The sequence below is a fragment of the Macaca mulatta genome, chromosome 2 (genome assembly GCF_049350105.2).
Source record: "Macaca mulatta isolate MMU2019108-1 chromosome 2, T2T-MMU8v2.0, whole genome shotgun sequence".
Taxonomy (NCBI): Eukaryota; Metazoa; Chordata; class Mammalia; order Primates; family Cercopithecidae; genus Macaca; species Macaca mulatta.
In genome coordinates, this window is record NC_133407.1 from 181,024,354 (window position 1) to 181,047,998 (window position 23,645).

Sequence of the window (23,645 nt, forward strand, 5' to 3'; positions counted from 1 at the left end):
AAGCCTATGTTTGCAAATGGAAGCACAGAGGTAATTATTTTGCATATATTTCACACCTCTTCTCTCTTCTTAAACATTCAATACTGCCCCTCTTCACTTCACTCCTATCTCTTACTACATTGAGGAAATAAAAACAAAATCAGAGTAGAGTCACCACAGAGGCCTAACAACTTCCCTTCATCTATAGTCCAGCAAATGAATGGTCCTGGTTTCTAAATTTTGAATCTCCTCACTTGCATACTAATCCCAGTCCTCTCTCACACCTGTAGTACTTTGGCTCCTGCAGTATTCTCCTTTTTGTCCCAATCAACTTCTCTCGCCGGAGAGGATCATTTCTCTGTTTATGTAAGCCAGTGTCCTGTATTCTAAAGAGCATGCACTTTGGAAATAACTGGGTTTGAAATCCTGGCCCCACCCTTTAGTAGCTGCATTGAGTCCATTACTAACCCTTTTTGTGAGTCAATTTTATCTGTAAAATAAGAGGTTCTTATGAAAATTATGAATTACATAAATTGGTATTGTAAAAACACTTGGAACACATTCTGGTAATTGCTAAGCTATATAAGCATTAGCTAATTTTATTATTGGCATAGAAATATACCTCAGTATTTTCTATATTTAAAAAAAGATCATCTTTAGACACTAGGTCACTTTCCATCTACAGTCCCGTTTACTGATTCTCTTTGTAACAAACTCTTCAAAGCAGTCTCATATCACCACTCCCTCCCCTCTTGGTCTTCCAGTCAAGTGTAACTCCCCCACAAGACTCCACCACATCAGCGCTCAGGTCATCTCACCAGTGGCCTTCATATTGCCAAAGGGAGTCAGTAAAACTGTGCTTTTATTTTCTTACTAACAAGGATAGGGTAATTTCAGCCAATGTCTAGGTTACATTAATATCAGTACAAACAATATTTTCTAGGATTACACAAATCAAATTCACTTGAACAGTTAGAACCAAAGCCTGTTGGATTAACAGTTCTCACACACTAGCACCACACCTCATCCCTCTTCTGTACCGTGTAGCTATGAAATCTCTAGCATAGGGCTGTCATATATGGTCTGCCCACAATCTCTCTTCATTTCTTTCCACCTGCCTGCTGCTGTCTTGCAGTCTCACTGATTCTCCCAACCAGGACTCACCTTCACTCTGCTTGCCTCTGTTGATGTTGCCTGTGCTAGACTTTGACACTTAGGGCAAATTTATCATCCAAATCAGGACCCAATTGAGAGTGAAAAAGGCTGCGTTAGAACAACTGCCCTGGATGTGGAGCCCATCTGAAACGAGGATTCATGTGGACGTGATTCAGCAAGGGAGTGCTCTTTAGGTTAAACCGCACCATTGACTGTGACTCACTCCTGAAGGGCCTCTTTCTTTCTGAAAGCTGAGGCAATTCTGCATTTAAGTGTGTGTGTGTTGTGCAGAAAGGGCTGATGTGATGTCAGCTGTAAGCCATCAGCAGTCTACACACCAATCGAGATATGGGTACAACAGGCTGCAAAATAATCTGAGTGAGTCACTAACAGCACCTAATACAGAAGTACCATGAATAATTATGCCAGGACCATCTCAAGCAAACCAGGACATTTGGTCAGTCTTTTATCCCTTTTACTCACATCGCCATCCATGCTGTGGCTCTCCTCTGCTTTAAGCCTTCCATGGTTCCTACGGTCATTGGGGATCACGGCCATACCCACCCAGGGTCACTGCATGGACTCCCTCAGGCTGCTGCTCCATGCCTGTGTGACTGACCCACCACTCTCTGCACAGACTACTTTACAGCTGCAAGCTGCTTCTGCTACACAGCAGATGGTGAATGAAACTCAGAAATCTTTGCCTTCATGACTTGACTTTGGGTCTCTGCCTCTGAGTCACTCTTGCCTATGGCTTTCAGAACTCTTTACCATTAAAGTCCACCTGTAAATCTTTGGTGCTTTTTGTAGAATCCTTGCTGCCTCTCAAAAATGTCCTATTTTGGGTAATAAATTCTAATTTTGCCCCACTAGGAATCCTGGTTTTTAATATTCAGCACTCTTCAACAGGGTACATAGGAACTGCATAGAGGCCTTGGGAAAAGTGAGTTCAAATGCAGCCTGTTACTGTCCTCGGAATCACTGACCCTTACAATTCAGGCTGTTACCAAATCCACACGGACTGATGAGACTATTTCTTCCTTCACATCCTCTCAAAGATCTCATAGCACTCTCTGTAGTTGAGATTCATTTGAACCCTCTCCAAGGGTCAGCAGATATTCAAATGTATTCTGATCCTGAAGTGTGCACAAGTTATTTATGAAGAGACTCAAAGTCTTTTGCAAATAAAAGCATAGAGCTGGAACTATATATCAGGATATTTTGCCTAAGTCCAAATATAAATTTTAATTCTGTTTTTACTCTGAACTAGACAGACTCTTAGATATAAAACGACATTGTAAAGTATGGAGATTTGTAACTTTCATTGTATTTGTGCCTGAACATGATGATCCTAAAGTTCACTTGAAGAAATGCCTCTCAGTAGAATAAAAGAGCATCTCTTGTTGTATTTAAATGGATGTCGGTTTCTTCCCACTTTCGTATAAAAGCTCAGAGGGTTAATCTGGAATTCACTTCACATCACTGTGCACCAATATGCTAATACCCTGCATAATTACTTAGCCTCATTTGTACATGAATGGTCACATATAATAGATGTTCTGAGTAAGAGAGTTAAAGTCAATATCAGTTTGAACATCTGGGAACAGAGTTAAGTCCAGTAGATCTTATTACGTAATATTCTTATTTAGATACTTCTCAAGTCTTAGGCAATTATTTAATAGTGGAGTGATAAGAACAAAGAGCACTTGGACACAGATTTGCTTCCAGATGAGAGCACCATCCCCCATAAGACAATGGGTATACATTAGGTACGTGCCCATGTATGCAAGACTCAAAATTTCTAAACATGTAGTTCCAATATATATTTTATATTTATAATGTATATTTTATTTAGAGAAATCAAATTATAATTCTCACTGAGGGCATGTCTGATATTGTCATCAAATTATAACTAGTATGTTGAAGATCAGTAAAAAGCTAGAAATTAGCAGATATGTTGAGTTATTGCCTCTAGTTAAATTATAAAGAATGTTAAGTACACTATAAAGTGTTACTTACATAGTTACTGGTAGCCTTTAACAAAATGAGCTTCATTGTTAAGATTTATTAACTGTATTCAGCCTGGATGGTCATTCAGTTCCAACTTTAAAAGCTTTCAAGTTATCAAGTAGCAGTCTGGTTTTAACATAAGTAGCAAAGTGATCATAAGAAAGACTGAATAGTTGGGTTTCAGGAAATTTGCCAATGTTGGGTTAATTTTTAATGGTCTTGTCAGGGTCATAGGTCAAGTCTATAACTTGGAGGGTTCAGATAGAATTATTCCCTGAAGGGAAAGGGTATTCCCACTGTCAATCATCCCAAGTAGTAGTTAATCCTGGGGTAGATTGTCAGGCACAAACCTGAACTGAGATGGAGGACGGTCTTTCTTCTAGGGCCTGGAGCTAGGGGAGAATAAACTCCAAGTCTGGAAAGGCCTACAGTGATTCCTGGAGTGGAATGGCATTCTCCAGTAACGTAGGGCCAGTATGGAAGTGAGTAGGGGCAGCAGGCTTCTGCTGTTTGCCAGCAGCAGGATAGAGTGAGGTTGCCATTAGTAGTCACAGCAGAGCAGTGCAGGGCCTGGCTTCCAGAAGCAGCCAACATCTGTGCAGCAGTTAAGAGTAGACAAACTGACCTTTGAACAGGTTCATGAACAGCAACCACACCTGAGATAGGTATGGCGGAAGTAGTAGAAGCATCAGCACAAACAGCTTTGCCCAGCAAAGCTCCTGCTTCACAAGTATCTTTGGCAACAGGGGTGGACGACTGGTGGTAAGAAAACTGCCAGGTAAAAAAATTTGAGGCTCTTGCGTTGGAGTCACGTAGTGCAGAACTGTCTGGAAGAAAACTCTCAGAAACATGTGGGAAACCTTTTATGCGGAAGTAATTCCTGGGAAGGAAGTACATAGCCTGGGTCTTATGCCATTATTATTTGACTGAATAAAGAAGCATAACGTTATTTGTGGTCATCGGTTGGTGAGGACAAGGAAAGGTAGGACACACAGAAAAATAAGGTATTTCTACTTGGGAGCTTGTTGTTTAGTGTGTCTATAAGTCCTAATTAACACTTTGAAGGATATTTCTTAAAAATTGGAAAGGTAAGCAATTCATTTTTAAGAGTAAATTCATACTCAATTTTAGGAGAAGGAAAACTTGAGAAAATGATGCTAAGTTTATAGACAATCAATTGAACCAAAATTAAAACTTACCAAAAAATAAAAGTGATTATAAGATTGACTTTTATTGTCAAGATTAACCAGTTATATTTATCAGGCACTGCTTAATTGAAAAAGTTTCTGTATCTTTTATTTCAAACATGGTTTTCTTATTTTAGAGATGAAATAAAATTTTCCCTTGTTCTGTCACTGTGCATCAAACCACGAGCCTTCAAATACTTCTTGTTTTTGCTTGAAGAATAATTGCTAGTATTTAAAAACTATTGTACTTTATAATGTTTGCTCATAATTATTTTATTTCATTTTATAATTACCCTGTGATCATTTCATTGTTATTATAATTATTCTTAGAACGATTATATTTTTAAATATAAAAAGGGTCTAATAAATTAAGATTTCTCCAAGATTTTTAAAGTACTGAAACTTAGAGGCAGAATATTAGTATTGTAAATCATTGCTTTGTTTTACAAAATATTTCAGAATGTTATTTTTTAGAAATAGAGTCTTTCCCTAATATACTAAAAGCAGATTAAAATGGCCAAAACTCATTACATGTTTTGGGGTACATCTTGTTTACATAGTGTGGGGATAGTTGTACTTGCATAATTCTTTCCATTTGAAAACATCTTTTAAATGGCAGGGCTTTATTTAACTGCAAATGTTTAGAGAAAAAGCATATATATGCCATATGAGCTTTGTCTCTCTGATTGTGTATGAAAGCAAAAGTAATTTTTGATCAAATTTTAGTAAAGTTTAACTGTTAAATTTGCATAGAATTAAAAATAGATATTTTTCCTCCTTTTCTGTTTTTTTGTTTTTTGTTTTTTGCTTCATGGAATTACCTCCAACAGATTCCATTTAAGCTGAAGCTCTGCTTCATGTAAAATATGTAAAATGTAAAATATTTTCTTCAAAATAGTCTCAAAGTTGTAGTCAAAATGATTTTTTTTTATTACTGTACTTTAAGTTCTGGGATACATTTGAAGAACGTTCAGGTTTGTTACTTGGGTATACATGTGCCATGGGGGGTTGCTGCACCAACCCATCATCTACATTAGGTATTTCTCCTAATGCTACCCCTCCCCTTGTCTTCCACCCCACAACAGGCCCTGGTGTGTGATGTTCCCCTCCCTGTGTCCATGTGTTCTCATTGTTCAACTCTCACTTATGAGTGAGAACATGGTGTTTGTTTTTCTGTTCCTGTGTTAGTTTGCTGAGAATGATGGTTTCCAGCTTCATCCACGTCCCTGCAAAGGACATGCATTCATTTTTTTTTTATGACTACATAGTATTACATGGTGTATATGTGCCATTTTCTCTATCCAGACTATCACTGATGGGCATTTGGGTTGGTTCCAAGTCTTTGCTATTGTGAACAGTGCTGCAATAAACATACATGTACATATGTCTTTATAGTAGAATGATTTATAATCCTTTAGGTATACACCCAGTAATGAGATTGATGGATCAAATGATATTTCTAGTTCTGGATCCTTTAGGAATCACCACACTGTCTTCCACAATGGTTGAACTAATTTACACTCCCACCAACAGTGTAAACGCGTTCCTAGTTCTCCACATCCTCTCCAGCACCTGTTGTTTCCTGACATTTTAATGATTGCCATTCTAACTGGCATGAGATGGTATCTCATTGTGGTTTTGATTTGCATTTCTCTCATGACCAGTGATGATGAGCTTTTTTACATATGTTTGTTGTCCACTTAAATGACTTCTTTTGAGAAGTGTCTGTTCATATCCTTCACCTGCTTTTTGATGGGGTTGTTATTTTTAGGAAATTTGTTTAAGTTCCTTGTAGACTCTGGATATTAGCCAGATGGATAGATTGCAAAAAGTTTCTCCCATTCTGTAGGCTGCCTGTTCACTCTGATGATAGTTTCTTTTGCTGTGCAGAAGCTCTTTAGGTTAATTAGATCCCATTTGTTGATTTTGGCTTTTGTTGCCATTGCTTTTGGTGTTTTAGTCATGAAGTCTTTGTCCATGTCTATGTCCTGAATGGTATTTCTAGGTTTTCTTCTAGGGTTTTTATGGTTTTAGGTCTAACATTTAAGTCTTTAATCCATCTTGAGTTAATTTTTGTATAAGGTGTAAGGAAGGGTTCCAGTTTCAGTTTTTTGCCTATGGCTAGCCAGTTTTCCCAACACCATTTATTAAGTAGGGAATTCTTTCCCCAGCTTGTTTTTGTCAGGTTTGTCAAAGATCAGATGGTTGTAGGTGTGTGGTCTTATTTCAGAGGCCTCTGTTCTGTTCCATTGCCCAGGAGATTACCTTGGGTACCTACACCACCAGGGCCCTAGGTTTCAAAATAATTTTTTAAGTTGTTTTGATTTTATAGGCATATTTTGTTATGTCATTCAGAATACTTACTGAGTACTAGCAACGTACTAAGCCTTATTGTAGGTTTGGGAATACACTAATGGAGAAAACAGACAAAATATCAAAATACCTAAATATATAATATTCTGAAGATATCATTTCTGTGAAGGAAAAAAATTGAGTGAGAGAAGACAAAGAACAATGAAAGAGGAGCTATGTTATTTGCTCTAGAGCAATCAGGTAGGGTCTTCTCCAATGGAGTGATATTTGAAAAGGACAGAAGTGATGTTTTTAAAAAAGGTGTTTGAGGCACAGGTATAAAACCCTAAGATAAACAATAACTTGACAAAAAAATAGTAAGAAGAGCAGTGCAAACAGTGTAAAAGTGTGGAATAAGTGACAGACAGTGACAAATGAAGTAAGGGGCTCCAGGGTACCCAGAATATGAAACTTGCAGAACATAATGTTTAGCCACTGAAGATATCTGAGAAGGGATAAGAAATTAACTGAATCATGTTTGTTTTCTCTGCATCCACTGGAATTGAATTAAAAATGTACATAAAGCAAACCAAGAGAATCTTAAATGTACAGACCACATGTCTTACACATGTATACATCACATAACCACAATTCAGGATTATAATTTTAAAAGATCAATCTAGGGAAATGTAGAGAATCAAAGAATTTTTTAAAAGCATGGAAACTACTTAGGAATAAATGGCTATAATTTGACATAGTGTAGACTTGAACGAGGATGGTATAGCCATTGAAGTGGTGAGAATGTAATTTGGAAATCAGAATTTATATTTCATGGTGGAGCCAATGGGATTTTTTTTCTGCATTGAATGCATGGTGTGAGGATATAAAAAGCTTAAATGACTCCAAAGTTTTGATTCTTAGCAATGGTAGTAATTAGAAGAGACAGGAGGAATTTATTTGAGGATTAAAGTTATCAAAATTTCTGTTTTGGCCATGTTGAATTTAAGATGGCCACTAGAATCCCTAAGGGGAGATTGGATGAAACTTTCTATAAAAAGTGTGAGTAGATAGAGAAAAGCAGAGGACAAGAAGAGGAAGTAGAGCCAACAAAAGCCTACAGAAGAAAAGCCACGAAGTAGCAGGGAAAATCAGAGACTTGAAGGTTTTGAGAAACCCCATACATGCACATGCAATTCTCTGTGAGAGAAGGGAGCAGTGATAGAGGCTGGACTCCCTCCTTCCTACTGCCAAATTTATGTGTCGAAATCCTAACCCCTAGTACCTCACGATGTGATTGTATTTGGAGATACGGTGTTTAAAGAGGTAATTTAGTTAAAATAAGATTGTTAGAGAGGGCTCTAATTCAATATCACTGCCCTCTTTATAAGAAGAGGAAATTAGTTCTAGAAGGAGTTGGACTGCACATCTAGTGCCCCAATTATCTGGCTTCTTTCAGCTTCTCCCTGGGAGTTTCACTGCATACCTAGCTGACCAACTTTTCTGCCTGCTACCCAAGGGATTGGCTTATAACTTGACGATCCCTGAGAGCCACTGGGATCTGCCATCTGCTAGGACCCTGGGAGCTGCAGAGAGCAAAAAAAAAAAAAAAAACAGTTTGAAAGAGTGAACAGAATGAACAAGAGTACAAGCATTGCTATAGCTCTTCTCCCCAGCTCAAAGAGGAGTAAGTAGGTGATAAACTCCAGCTTCCAGCTTCTCTCTGAGGAGAGAAGGGATTGGACCAGTCATCTAATGCCCCAATTTTTTTAGTTGCTACTAGATGGACTGGCTTCTGCCTTCCTGTCTTGGGACACTGGTGGAATTTGGCACATTCCAGGCTCCTGGGTTTGAGACAGAGGTTTGAATGAGCATGGACATTTGAGAGGCATCCAAAATCTCTGGTTATGCTTATTGGTTAGTGTCTTATTTTATATGAGTTCAGTCTGTGAAGACTTGAAAAGATAGCTGTTTCTTCTAATGCACACACATCAACACAGAGAATTAAAACAATTTTGAAGAGGGAAATATGTTTTAAATAAAAGAACATGATAAATAAAAAATTTACTCCAATGAAAATGAAGATATGTGGCTTAGAATTCACAGAGAATTCAAAATAAAAGCCATAAAGTTACCCCCAAGTTCAGGAGAGTAATATGTGAGAAAAGGTAGAATTTCAACAAAGAGACAGAAAATATTTTAAAGTACTAAAAAGAAATCATAGAGATGAAGAATATAATAATTGAAATAAAAATTCAATAGAGGGGTTCAACAACAGGCTAGATCAAGCAGGTAAGTCATTTGAGAAGAAATGACTTGAATACAGCTCTTTGGAAAGCATCTGGAGAAGTAAAAAGGAAACAAGAAAATGAATGAAAAACATTGTCATGGGACACAATCAAGCAAATAAACATATATTATGCAAGTTCTAAAAGGAGAAAAGAGAGAAAAAAACGACAGAAAGCTTATTCAAGTGAATAATGGTAGAAAATTCCCCAAATCGTTAGAAGTAAACAGACATCCAGATCCAGGAAGCCAAAAGGGCACAAAATAAGATAAATAAATCCTAAGAGACCCATAGCAAGACGCATTATAATTAAACTGACAAAAGTTAAAGATAAAGAGAGAATTTTGAAAGCAGCAAGAGAAAAGCAACTTGCCACATATGAGGGAAACTTCCTAATACTATTAGCAGATTTTTCAGCAGAAATTTTTCAGGCTAGAGAGAGTGGGATGATATATTCAAAGTGATGAACATAAACAAACAAAACAAACAAGAATACTATATCAGGCAAGATTCCTTCTAAAATGAAGGAAAGAAAAATATTTTCTTAGATAAACAAAGTCTGAGATAGTTAATCACTACTCTATGTGCCTTTCAAGAAATGCTAAAGGGAGTTCTTCAAGTTGAAATAAAAATACACTAAACAGCAATATGATATCATAAAAATATATAAAAGTCATTGCTAAAAATATTATGTACAAATATAGAATACTGTGTTATTGTAAAGGTGGCAGGTAAATCACTATTAATTATAGCGTATAAGTTAAAAAAATTAACAAAACTATAACTAAAATTATGTTAATAGATATGTAATGCAAATAGATATAAATTGTGACATCAATAACATACGATGTTGAAGAGACAAGAGGTAACAATGTAGAGTTTTTTATGAAAGTGAAGGTGTTAACAGCTTAAAATAATTGTTATAGCAATAAGATATTTTATAAAGCCCCATGGAAAAAGTATAGAGAGAAATTATACAAAAGGAAAAGACAAATGAATCTGAGACTATCAGCACACACACACACACACACACACACACACACACACAAAACTACAAAGGAAGACAGCAAGAAAGAAAAACAGGAACAAAGGACTACATGACAGACAGAAAAAAAGGTAGCAAAATTACAACAGTAAATTATTCCCTATTAATAATAACTTTAAATGTAAATAGATTAAACTCTCCAATGAGGAGACATAGAGTGGCTGTGTAATTTTTTAAAAATAAGATCTAACTATATGCTGTCTATAAGAAATTCACTTTAGACTTAAAAAGCTACACGAAGTCAAAAAGTGAAGAGATGGAAAGATAATTCATGCAAATGGTAACCAAAAAAAAGCAGGTACACATATGTATATCAGACAAAATAGATTATAAGTCAAAAACTGCTTCTTAGAGACAATGAAAGTCATTATATAATGATAGAACTGTGAATTCAATAGAAAGATATAACAAGCTTAAATATGTATGTACCCAACATCAGAACACCTAAACATATAAAGCAAGTATTTACAGATCTGTAGGAAGAAATTGACTGCAATACTATGAGTAGGATACTTCAGTATCCACTTTCAAGAAAATATCTACACAGAAAATCGATAATGAAAAAGAATACTTGAAAAACACTATAAGCCAAATGGACCCAGCAGACATACACCAAACTTTCAAACCAACAGCAGAAAAATGTGCATTCTCCTCAGGTGAACACAAAGGATTCTCTAAGCTAGGTCACATTAGATTAAAAAACAAGTCATAGCAAATTTAAGATTGAAAGCATACGAAGTATCTTTTCTGACCAGAATGGAATGAAACTAGAAATCATTAACAATAAGAGAATAAGAACATTTACAAAAACATGGAAACTAACCAATATACTCTTGAGTAATCGTTGGGTCAAATAGAAAATCAAAGATGAATTTTAAATATATCTAAAGACAAACAAAAATAAAAACAACACACCCAACTTATGGGGTGGAGCAAAAGCCGTACACACAGGATAGTTTATTGTGATAAATGCTTACACTAAGAAAGACAGTTCTCAAATAAACACCCTAACTTTACATCTCAATGAACTAGCAAAAGAACAAAGTAAAGCCCAAAGTTAGTGGAAGGAAGGAAATAATAAAGAATAAAGCAGAAATAAATAAAAGAGAATGGAAAATTAATGGGAAAAACCACAATACTACAAGTTGGTGTTTAGAAAAGTAAACGGAATCAACAAATGCTTAGCTAGAATGAGAAAAAAAAGAGAGGAATCTCAAATAAATAAAAGAAGAGATATTGCAATGGATGCCACAGAAAAAAAAGGATCACAAGGGATTATTATAAAAAATTATATGCCAACAAATTGGATAACTCAGAAGAAAGGCATAAATTCCTACAAATGTACAACCTACTGAGACTGAATCTGAAAGAAATAGAAAGCCTGAACAAACCAGTAACAAATAAAAGATTGAGTCAGTAATCAAAAACCTACCAATGCAGAGAAGTCCAGGACCAAATGGTTTCATAGGTGAATTCTACCCAACATTCAAAGAATACTAACGCTTCTTAATACTTCAAAAAAAAGTGGGGGAAATACTTCCAAACTCATTTTATGAGGCCAGCAACACCCTGATACCAAAGCTAAAAAAAAGTACCACAAGGAAACTACAGACCAATATCCATCTAATGAAGATAGATGTAAAAATCCATCATAAAATACTAGCAAACCAAATTCAGCAGCACATTAAAGGATTATACACCATGACCCAGTGGAATTTATCCCTAGGATGCATAGATATTTTGACATAATCAATCAATGTGAGTCACTATATTAATGGATCACATGATAATCCCAATACATTCAGAAAAAGCATTTGACAAAATTCCACAATTGCTCATGAAAAAAAAAAAATACCTCAACGAAATAGACAAAGAACAAACTCACTGCAACACTTAATAAAGGCCATTTATGAGAAGCCCACAGCTAACATCATAATCAGTGATGAAAAAGTTTTTCCTCTGAGATCTAGTAAAAGATAATGTGCCCACTCTCACTATTTCTATTCAAAATAGCATTGGAAATTCTAGGTAGAACAATGAGGCAGGAAAAGAAATAAATGTCATTCAAATTGGAAACGAAGAAGTAAAATTGTCTCTGCTTGCAGAATATGTAATCATATTTGTAGAAAACTTTAAAAACTCAAAAGAAACAACAAAAAAATTGAAACTAATAAATTAATTCAGTGGTATTGTAGAATACAACATTAATCTACAGAAATGCTTCATTGATATACACTAACAATAAACTGTCCAAAAAGTAAATTAAGAAAGCAATCCTGTTATCAATAGTAACAAAAGAGTAAAATACTTAGGAATACTTGAATCAAAGAAGTGGAAGGCTTGTACACTGAAAATCATAAAACATTAATAAAGGAAATTAAAGAAGATGGATCAATGAAGAGACATTCTATGCTGATAGATTGGAAGAATTAATATTGTTAAAATGTTTATACTACCCAAAGCGATCTACAGCTTTAATGCAATATCTATCAAAATCTCAATGTCATTCTTTACAGAAATAGAAAACATAATCCTAAAATTCATGTGGAACCACAAAGAACCCAAAGAGCCAAAGCAATCTTAACGAAGAATAACAAAGCTGGAAGCATCACATTTCCTGATTTCAAAATATATTATAAAACTACAGTTATAAAGACAGTATGATACTATCACAAAAACAGACATATAAACCAATGAAATAGAATAGAGAGCCCAGAAATAAATCTACACATTTCCAGAAATCTGATCGTTGACACAGGTGCCAAGAACACACAAAGGGAAAAAGACAGTTTGTTTAATAACAGGTGTCCAGAAAACTGGATATCCACATGCAGAATAGTGAAATTGCATTCTTATCTCACATCTTATACAGAAATCAAATTCAGATGGATTAAAGACTTCATCATAGGAGATGAAACTTTAAAATCCTAGAAGAAAACAGGAAAAGAGCTTCTCAACATTTGTCTTGAAATAATATTTTGGATATGACACCAAAAGCACAGGCAACAAAAGCAAAAAACAGACAACTGTATTCCATCACATTTAAATGCTTCTGCACAGCAAACGAAACATTCCATAGAATGTTCTATGGAATGGAACAAAATATTTGCAAACTATACATTTGATAAGGGGATAACATCGAAAATATGTAAGGAACTTGTACAACCTCATAACATACACACACAAAAAAATAACTGATTTAAAGAATGAGCAGACCACATGAATAGACATTTCTCCAAAGAGGACATGAAAGTAGCCAGAAGATATATGAAAACGTGCTCCACATTATTAATCAGGGAAATATAAATCAAATCCACAGTGAGATATCACTTCACACCTGAAGTGATACCCAGCCACTCCTTAGAATGGCTATTATCAAAAAGACAAAAGATATAAAGTGATGATGAGGATGTGGAGAAAAGAAAACTCTTGTAAACTGTTGATGGTAATGTAAATTGATGCAGCCATTATGGAAAACAGTATAGAGGTTCCTCAAAAAATTAAAATTAAATTATCATACGATCCAGTAATCCCACTTCTGAGTATGTATCCAAAGAAAATGAAATGTGATTCTTGACAAGATTTTCTCACTTTCTTGTTCATTGCAGCATTATTCAGAATAGCCAAGATATAGAACAGCCTAAATGTTCATCAATGGATAAATGAATAAACAAAACATGACATCTACATACAGTTGACTCCTAAACAATGTGAGATTTGACTGCTAAACCCTGTGCAGTCAAAAATTTGTATATAACTTTTGACTCCCCCAAAGCCTACCTACTAATAAATCGGCTACTGTAAACAGTCCATTAGCACATATTTCACATATATATTATCCACTATATTTTTACAACAAAGTAAGCTAGAGAAAAGAAAATGTTATGAAGAAAATCATAAGGAAGATAAAGTGTACTTACTATTCATTAAGTAGAAGTGGATGATCATAAAGATGTCCCTCGTCATCGTCTTCATGTTCAGTAGGCTGAGCAAAGGGGGAAGACGAGGGGTTGTTCTTACTGTCTCAGGGGTGGCAGAGATGGAAGAGGTAGAGGCGGTGAAAGGAGAGGCAGGAGATGCAGGCACGCATGCCAAAACTTTACTGAAGTATGTTATAATTTTTGTCCAACTCTTTTGCTTTTTCATTTATCTAGAAATGTTTCCACACAGTACCAATCCTTCTTTCACTGTTTGTTTAATTTCAGTGCCTATATTATAGAAGAGTCCATGTCAGCTTGCAGTGAGCTGAGATCGCACCACTGCACTACAGCCTGGGCAACAGAGCGAGACACCATCTCAATAAAAGACATCAAAAGCAGTCTTAGATAATTGGAATCCTTCTGCCAGACTGTATAATGTCAATTTGTTTTCTGGTACTTCTAAATCTTCCTCATGAGGGGGCACTGAATCAGAAGCACTCATCTCCATCAAGTTGTCTTCTATTAATTCCTCTGGTGAGCTGTCTATTAGTTCTTAAATTTTTCCAAGATTCATATCTTAAAATCCTAAACACTCTCCCCCACATTTTTTACCATGTTCACAATCTCTTCTATGATTTTATGATTTCCTTGATTGATTCTGTATGTGTATAATGTTACCCAGTCTACAAATTGCACTTTGTACATATGTGGACTGGAATGTCTTACGGTAGCTGTGAGCCCCACCAGCAAGGTTCAGGGAACAGGAATTGAAAGCTACAAACAGAATATTTGAGCTGTGGGAACCAAGGTCTTTATCGCCCAGACTGGAGTGCCAGAATGCAGTAGTATGATCACAACTCACTACAGCCTTGACCTCCCAGGCTCAAACAGTCCTCCCGCCTCCTCCTCCTGAGTAGCCGGAACTACAGGTGTGCACCCCATGCCCAGTTTATTTTATTTTATTTATGTTTTGTAGAGACAAGGTCTCTGTATGTTGCCCAAGCTGGTCTTAAACTCCTGGGCTTAAGCAATCCTCCTGCCTCAGACTCCCAAAGTGCTGGGATTACAGGCATGAGTCACCACGTCTGGACTGTGGGAACCTTTGAGTTCACATAAAGTGGCCATCTTGGGTAGCATTTAAGCATGAGGACTTGGGAACTGAAAATACATATGTTTCTATCTCTTTTCCACTACTTAGCCTTACAATGAACTAGGACCTCTGTGACCTTCAATGCTCAAAGTCCTCCTATTTAAAATGGGGATTCTAATAATTGGAAGAATCAAATGAGATTCATGACTTAGTACAGAGGCTGCCAGACAGTAAGTGTCCAGTACACGCTAGCTGTTACCGCTCGGTGTTCAAACATGTTGTTGGCCATTCAGTGAATGATGATAGTAGATCTTCATTCTGCAGTCAAGTAAACTGAAACAGCCTGAGGTAATTCCCTGGGTGCCTGTTCCAGTTTTGCTGCTAATATCTAAGCCCATGCTCTTTCCTTTAAACCTCACAGGAAAGCAAACTGGAGGTGTGACGCCCTCTCTGAGACAACTTTTAAAACAAAATCATTACCATTGCCATCTCTGAAGTTTTGCGTCTTACATACCTGCCTTATTTAGCAAAACTGTTACTGCCTAAATGCTTTTAAACAAACATGATGTCTGTAACAGATGCAGAAATAATGTGCTTTATGTTGCAAGTCTACTCCTGTAAAACAAATTACCTCAGATCAACAATTATTTTTAAGAATTTCTCAATACTTCACTAGGTCTAAATTGGGAATCATTTTCTTTCCAGGTATTGCATTGCTACCACAGTACTTGGTTGTGCTGGTGGTTTTCAGCAAGTAAAATGCTTACAAACTGTAATCTCTTAGTGAGGACCATGTACACCATGCACAGTGAAAGAAGCACGTGTTCTTAACAGGAATCAAGATTGACATTTTCAAGGATTAGATTTCTATGGCACTAGGTCAAGATGATGGACAGGATTGAGAAGGGCTGGGTGTTGACTGGCAATCAGTATCATGACTTCTAAGAACAAAAATCAGGAATAAAGTTTGGCTGCATGCAGACTGGAACACTTAGGCAAGATTCATTGCCTGAAAATGTGGAGAATTACATGGGTAAAAATCACAATCTTGGTATACATCTAAGGTTTGATAGTCATGAAGCTACTTATTTTACTCTATATATTTACAAATATCCAAATCTTCATTTTTGGACCAGAAATCTGATTTTGCTCAATATATCCAATATGAACTATCTGCTTCAAAGTCTTATTTTATTTTAGAATCCATCCTTACATAAAGTATACGCTCTTCTTTGGTGGAAATGATCTCTTCAATCTCAAATATCCTTAAATTCCATTCCTTGTTCCATCAACCATCAGAGGTCTATCTTGATATTCCTTCTCTGCATCTTTCCTAACTTCCTGTTACCTCTCAGCCTCTAGCAACTGTAACTCTGTGCTGTTCTTTATATTTTCTCCCATAATCATATATATATATATATATATTTTTTTTTTAGACGGAGTCTCGCTCTGTCGCCAGGCTGGAGTGCAGTGGTGCGATCTCAGCTCACTACAATCTCCATCTCCTGGGTTCAAGTGATTCTCCTGCTTCAGCATCCTGAGTAGGTGGGATTACTTACAGGTGTGCAACACTACACCCAGCTAATTTTTTTTTTTTTTTTTTAATTAAAGACGGAGTTTCACCATGTTGGCCAGGATGGTCTGGATCTCCTTACCTCGTGATCTGCCTGCCTCTGCCCTGCAAAGTGCTGGGATTACAGGTGTGAGCCAATGCGCCCAGCCCATAATCTTTTTCATTTTAAAAAAATAATTTATGTTAGTCTACTTAAAAGGTGAGTACCAGTAAACTGTTTTCATTAATATGACTATAATGTTTTTTTTCCCTGAAACATAAAGCAGTACACTAGCATTATATTTCCTTGCTGTATAGGTCAGTATATTGAGCCTATGCAATGCTTCTCTTTTACAGTTCAAATAATAATAATTTTTTGCTTTAAGTTTAAATTAATATTCCTCTTTATAATTTATCAATGGACTTTATTATAATGTTGGGTTCTTCCGAGTTCTAACTCATTCTATCACATTTGAAATCTTCCTTTATCAAATAAACCTTCCTCCCAGGGTTTTCTTGAAAGTTTATGGTGAGCGTTAATGGAAAACATACATATAGAGTAATTAGCACCAGATCTGTCACTACTAGTTAGCAATAAATTTTATTATAGCATTATTGTTTCAAAAAGTTCTCAGCTGGGTGGAAGACTCCATTAAGGTCAGCCCCATTTTTTATTTTTACTATTATATCTTTGTCACCTGGCACAGCACTAAACTGAAGCCATTCAAAATAGTTGAATGCATGTTCAAAAATAATAGATTCATATTTTGTAAGGATCTTTAAGAATTAAGAAATCAAGTTGCTTAGTTTATTTTAACTAATTTTTAACATTCCACATAGTCAATAGTCATTTGACACAGTAAAAGAAAAATAAGTAAATACATTCTAGTTTGTGGTTTTTAAAATTTATCTATATATTTGATAATTATTTGGGAAAATATGTTTCAATATGCTCTAAAATTTTTAATGTTTTTGCTCAAACTGACTTTTCTACATGCGTGATCAAAGGATGTGGTTTTCCTCATATGTTCATAGTAGGTCTCTTTTAAATTTTATTTATTTATTTATTGACAAAGCAAAATTGTATGTATCTATCATTGTACAATATATTTTTTAAAACAAATTTTATTGTGTATACTTAATGAATAAAACATGATTGTATGAGATATACATACTGTACAGTAACATTGTTACAATAGTGAATCAAATTAATATAATCTCACATAGTGACCCCTCCACTTCCCTAAGCAAGAGCAACTATAATCCACTCATTCAGCAAAAGTCTTGAAAATGATACACTATTTTAGTAACTGTCATAGTAGATATTAGTATAAACCACATTGTCTCCTGCTTCTCTGTCCTGTTGAATTAATTTTAAATAATTTATACTAGTTACATGCTGGCATTTTATGACCACAGTGCATGAACAAAATAGTAATTCAAGATTTTTCTCTTAGACCTGTTCTAGTATGGATGTCCCCTCCAAAACTCATTTTGAACTTTAATTGCCGTTGTGTCAGTATTAAAAAGTGGGATGTTTAAGACACGATTAAGCATGAAGAGCCTGTCCTCATTAAGGGATTAATGCTATTATCTTAAGAATGAGTTAGTGATTGTGGAAGTGGGCTCCTGATAAGAGCATAAGTTCAGCCTGATTTCCTCCTTCTGTTTCCCACTTGCACCATGTGATGCCTTTCATCACAGTATGATACAGCAAGAAGGCCCTCACCAGATGCAGCCCATTGATCTTAGACTTCCCAGCCTCCAGATCAATAAGCCAAATAAACTTCTATTGTTTCTTAATTACCTCGTCTATGATATTTTGTTATACCAGTAGAAGATGGACTAAAATAAGGACCATGGATAGACGGCATGTAAGTAAAAGCCTATCACTTTCTGCTTTGTAAAAAAAAATGCTGATTCTGAATTCTTTCATAATTTATCAGAGTAGTTTAAAAAGTATTAGCTTTTACAATGCTTAAATATCAATTTGTAAGAAAGTAAAAATATAAAGAGTCATGTATTTCATCATATTCACCATGTATTGTAACTTTTAATTTTGAGATAATTGTGGCTTCTCATGCAATTGTAAGAAATAATGCAGAGAGCTCACTGGTGAGCACTTTGTCCCATTTCTCCCAGCAGAACATCTTGTATATCTATAGCACAGTCAGTCAGGAAATTGACACTGATACAATTCACTGACTTTATTCTGATTTCACAAGTTATAAGTATGTGTGTGTATGTGTTCAGTTTAATGCAATTTTATCACAAGTGCAGATATATGTGGCCATCATCAATGTGAAGCTACAGAACAGTGCTATCACACTCACCGTTATTTTTTAATTTTTGATTTGTTAGAATAAATGTACACTTTAGCCACAGTTTGTTTAATTATGGTTTCATGTTCCAAACTCAGGTACAATTAAGTAAAATATAGTTATTGTTTCAGTTTCAACTCAAGTAAACTTAAACTCTAATTACATAAATAAGAAAAATACTAAATATAGCTAATTACTAGTCTTTAACACTATACTTTTTTTAAGGTACATATTTATGACCTAAAATTTAAAAGAAAATTTTCTTAAATACGTCAGGAAGTAGCTCTTGGTTTCCCTAAGACGTTGGTGGAATAGCTCTTTCAACCACAATTTGTTGGTAGCTATGAAAACTCCAATGGGCTTTGGGCAAAAAGTCATACAATTATATTTCCAGCTTTTGATCATCTCTTTAATGAGAGACCTGAATAGCCATGTCTTAATCTGAAATGTATTCCATTGCCTTACTCTTTCTGATCATCTTTACCACATTGTGTAGCCGTCCCACAGTCTTCAGACTCCCCACCCTCGTCTCAAAGCAAGCAGAAATGAAAGATAAATGAAATGAAGAAATACCACGATGCTGCTGGTCTGAGTGAAAACACCATTATTATCTTTTTCTAATCAGATGGAGTAATTTTCTTGCTCTCCACCTGACTAATTTTCTTCAATCTTCCCCCTCCCATCAGCTGTCTAACTGCTAAATGTTTACAGATTGATTTGCATAAAATGGTCCCAGAGCAATGATCACTCACAGGATCAAATTCCTCTGCTCTTTGATATAAGCATTTTTTTTTCCTGATGATACACCTGCTTTTTAAACAAAGACTTCACCTGAAAATAAAACTCGAATCTCAGAATCCAGCCTACATAGGCCATCGCTTTTAAAATTAACTTCTAAACCATGGTTTTACGCTGATACAAGTATCTTCAAATTCCAAAATATTTATGTCTTTTAGATCATGTCTACACAACAGGAAAATTTATATTGAGCTGATTAGTTCAAAGAACACAGTTGTTGCTTGCTGTCAAAGTAGAGTCACCAGGTCACCAGAGTTTGCTGTCTACAGCCCTGACTCCTGTGCCCCAAAGAATGAAGTAATAAGTGACACTAGGAGTTATAGAGAACAGCAATAATGAAAGGCCCGTAGACTAACAAGACTGGCCTTTTCTACCACTGATTGTTTATGTGACTTTGTCAAAGACAAAGACAGTTTACAGTGTTAGATTTCAATTCCGCCAAATGATTATTACCCTGATAGCTTAATTGTCAGTTGGTTTTAACCCTAAGTTATAGCCAACAGGGGGTTACGGAAGACTCTAATGCAAATGAGTATACCTCCCATATTTGCATTACCTCCCGCAGTAACACAAGCAATGGCTGTTTTTCCTGGTGAGAGAGAGATAATTGGGGGTTGGAAGAGATTCCCAAGCCAGCTCCAGCTCCAAACAGCAGTGTTCAACAAAATTACGGAAGACCATTGTTTTAGTCTGGCCTTTGTACACTCGGCCCCAGTAAACTAGGTCAAACTAAAATGAAGTCACTCATGCTACATGCCAGAAAATAAAACTAAGGAAGCACATAGATCCCCCAACAGACCAATTTTTTCTGAAAACAGAACATTTCAGTCTACTTGAAATGTGTGGTAAGCAAGCTGCCTCTGTTTTAACCCTTACAAAAAAAAAAAAAAAAAGTAAACTAAGTAACCTGAGGTTAACCAATCAGCTTTTTTTCTGTTGTTCTGTTTTCTTGTTCCTTCCTTACAAAACCCACCATTCTGCCATTGTCCATTGGGATTCCTCATTGTATTTTGCAGAATGGAGGCTACTCTGAGTCATGAATCACAAATAAAAGCCAATTAAATCTATAACTAAATTTATTGTAATTTCATCTTTTGACAACAGGAATGACGTTTTAGCAATATTATGCTTGAAATGTGCTAGCTCATCAACATTTCCCGAGTATTTGCCATGATTTTTTTATTGGTTCTACCTGGTTCTCAGAAAGCTTGAAGCTAAAGGAAAGTAGTTTTAATAGAGCTCTTTCTTTAATTATTGATTTGTGGCAAAAATGTTAGTTTAACGTTTTAAAATAAATAAGTTGTACATTATTTTTGTTTTCTTAAAAAAACAAGTTACCTTTCTAACATCAGAGTCACAAGATTTCCTTTGAAAGTGATGTACTGTCAGGACCCTAGTGTCCTGAGCCTTTATGGATTCACCAACCCACAGGGCCAGACTTCACCTAGAGAAGCTTAATGGTCCAGCAGTGCTGTCTGAATATCACAAGTTGCCTGGGCAACAGTGCAGGGGGGTGGGGAACACTAAACGTGATACTATTTAACATCACCATACCTGCTATTCAGGATGTTTACAACAGACACGGAACTTCCCCACATCCAGGCACTCCATGGCCCAGTCAAGTTGACATATAAAATTAACCCTCACAATATTATTACAACATATGCACGAAATACCACTAGAAACATCTGCATTCCCTGCAGTCTATTTTGTAAACTTCATATTTAGTGACAGTAAACCTGTGTTGACAAAGAGGCCAGCAGAGAATTTGCATGAATATTTCACCTATTTGTGATATATGGCATCACATTCCTTGGGAAAATATTGTTTGGCATAATCTGTGGTGCTACCATCTTTCAGATTAATTGTTCTGACCTTGGTCTACAAGCATAAATGGAAATGCATTTTAGATAATGTTAGCTCCTGTCATAATTATGTTCTATGCACATTCAGGTGGAGAGGAATTAAGGAGCATCTGTGTTTGCCAGCGGGAACAAGAAACCTTGAACCAAAACCAAATGCATAAATTTAATCTTAGGTAGGACACTAGCTAGCAGATGAACACTGAGCAGGGACAGGGACATGCAAATCTTTGCCTGAACCAAAACCACACCATCCAGAGAATAACATGAATGATAAATTACCGTAATCTTGTGCCTATAAAATGAATCATCTGAATGGGCTTGAAAAAAGCCTTTGTTTGATTACAGGTATTAGATACTAGATATGACAAACATCTTTTAATATATCTTAAAATCTGCTGCATGCTTGCCAGTGTTAAAAAAACAAAAACTGTCAAATGACTGTGTATTGGGAGTACTCCGAATCACACTGCATTCATCAAAAGCAATGCTATTTGGGGGAACATACAAAATAGTTATGGCAATATGGTGATTGATAATAATGAGGGTCCTAAAAGTAACTTTGTAATTTATAAACATTTGGTTTACAAATTTTTACCTGACTTGCCAGATATGAGAAATTAATATCTGTGTCTGATTTTAAAATTGTGCATGCCCGCTAACATAAAATGTGTCTCAAAATAATAAAAATTGGAAAGGGGGTAAGCACATTTCCACTTCAAAGAAGGAAATGAATGACTGTGCGTTGAGAGAAGGAGAGAGAAAGAAAAGAAGAGAATGGTTTGTGTTCAAGATCTGGAAGAAAAAACAAACCACCTGTAGCAGTCTGGCTTTTTCCTTGCAGGGTACATCTAGAAACAGAAGGCAAATCAAAATCATCTTTTGGAAACTAAAACAGAGAGCTTATTTTTTTTTTTTTTAAATTTTACTCTGAAATCTGAAGTAGGCATAACATCTGTAGAAAGATTTTTCTTTGCAACAGATGAAAGCAAAAGGAAGAATCAAGGTGAATTTTGTGTGGACATAAAATTAAATGGGCAAGAAAAATAAAATGTATTTTATAAGTGAGAATAAAAGTCAATGTTTTGCTAAGTCCTTATTGGTAATATTTGATTCAGTGAGCAAATATGCCATCATTGTACATAGATGTTCTTCCTTAAAGTGTACTTTACATTGAATCCTTCTCTCACTGTAAGAGAATATGCAAATTTTCTATTGCTGTTTTATTAGCTATGCAATTGCTGAATATCACTAAAACATTTCACTTCACATTTCTCAGTTATACTGAGTAATCTATGAATCTACATACAAAGTATCATCTTTTACCTAACGTAAGCTTCTGAAAAAGCAGACAAGATTTCTAGGAAAAAAATCTATTTCTATTGAGGCATTTTGCATTTCCAAATATGCAAAATTTATTAGTCAGGATACTTTAAGTTACATGCCATAGCTGAAACCAGCTTAAGTAAAAGGGAATTTGTTGAGTCATATAACCAGGAAGCCCAAGAGTGGGATTCAAACATGGCTAGACCAAGGAGTTTAATGGCTCTCTTTCCATATTTTGACATTTGGAGAAGTATAAGGCAAAATCCTAAAGTCGAAAACTGGTGGTAACCTAATTAGTAGACATGTTGTACCACATGATAAAAAGAAGAAACAATTTTCCATTGAGAAGGGTTTGGGAATGGTGAAAAACACAAATTTCTACTGCTTTAAATGGGCAAACAATTCCATGAGGCATATTAGTTATATTTCTGTTTCTCACTTGACTCCAGAATCTCTGGGTTGAATAAGATGAAGCATTTACTGTTCCAAAATAATGCAGATATCCACCATTTATTCAAAGCACCATATGAATCATTATAAGCAGTTGCAAGAGAAAGATAAAATATTTCTCCTAATGACCTTATAACCTATGGAGCTGTTGTGGAGAAAAATATGGAAATGAATTTTGGGAAAAAAGTTATAGAATTGTAATGGAAACTCAGTTTCATCAAATATTTTATGTCCTATTCCATAAAGCAAGCAAAGATCTTACACAAATAGAGGATATTCTCATTTATAAGTAAGCATTTACTTATTTTGTTTATTTATGGGCTTAATTATTTTCCTTCCCTGGGGTTTCATTTGGCAAATTAACATACCAGGAC

General features: G+C 35.5%; 1 long non-coding RNA gene across 5 annotated transcripts; it reads left to right on the forward strand.

Moving 5' to 3' along the window:
• Positions 1–3,819: 3,819 nt before the first annotated feature.
• On the forward strand, positions 3,820–22,576 carry LOC144339545 (uncharacterized). 5 transcript variants are annotated; one of them, XR_013414591.1, is made up of 5 exons: positions 3,820–4,126; positions 14,158–14,406; positions 15,668–15,995; positions 16,574–18,388; positions 21,587–22,576. It is a non-coding gene; the product is annotated as an uncharacterized LOC144339545 (long non-coding RNA). The 5 variants fall into 5 exon arrangements; XR_013414589.1 differs by lacking the exon at positions 15,668–15,995 and having other exon boundaries at positions 21,587–21,671; positions 22,340–22,576; XR_013414588.1 differs by lacking the exon at positions 15,668–15,995 and having other exon boundaries at positions 16,574–16,734; positions 18,219–18,388.
• Positions 22,577–23,645: the final 1,069 nt, after the last annotated feature.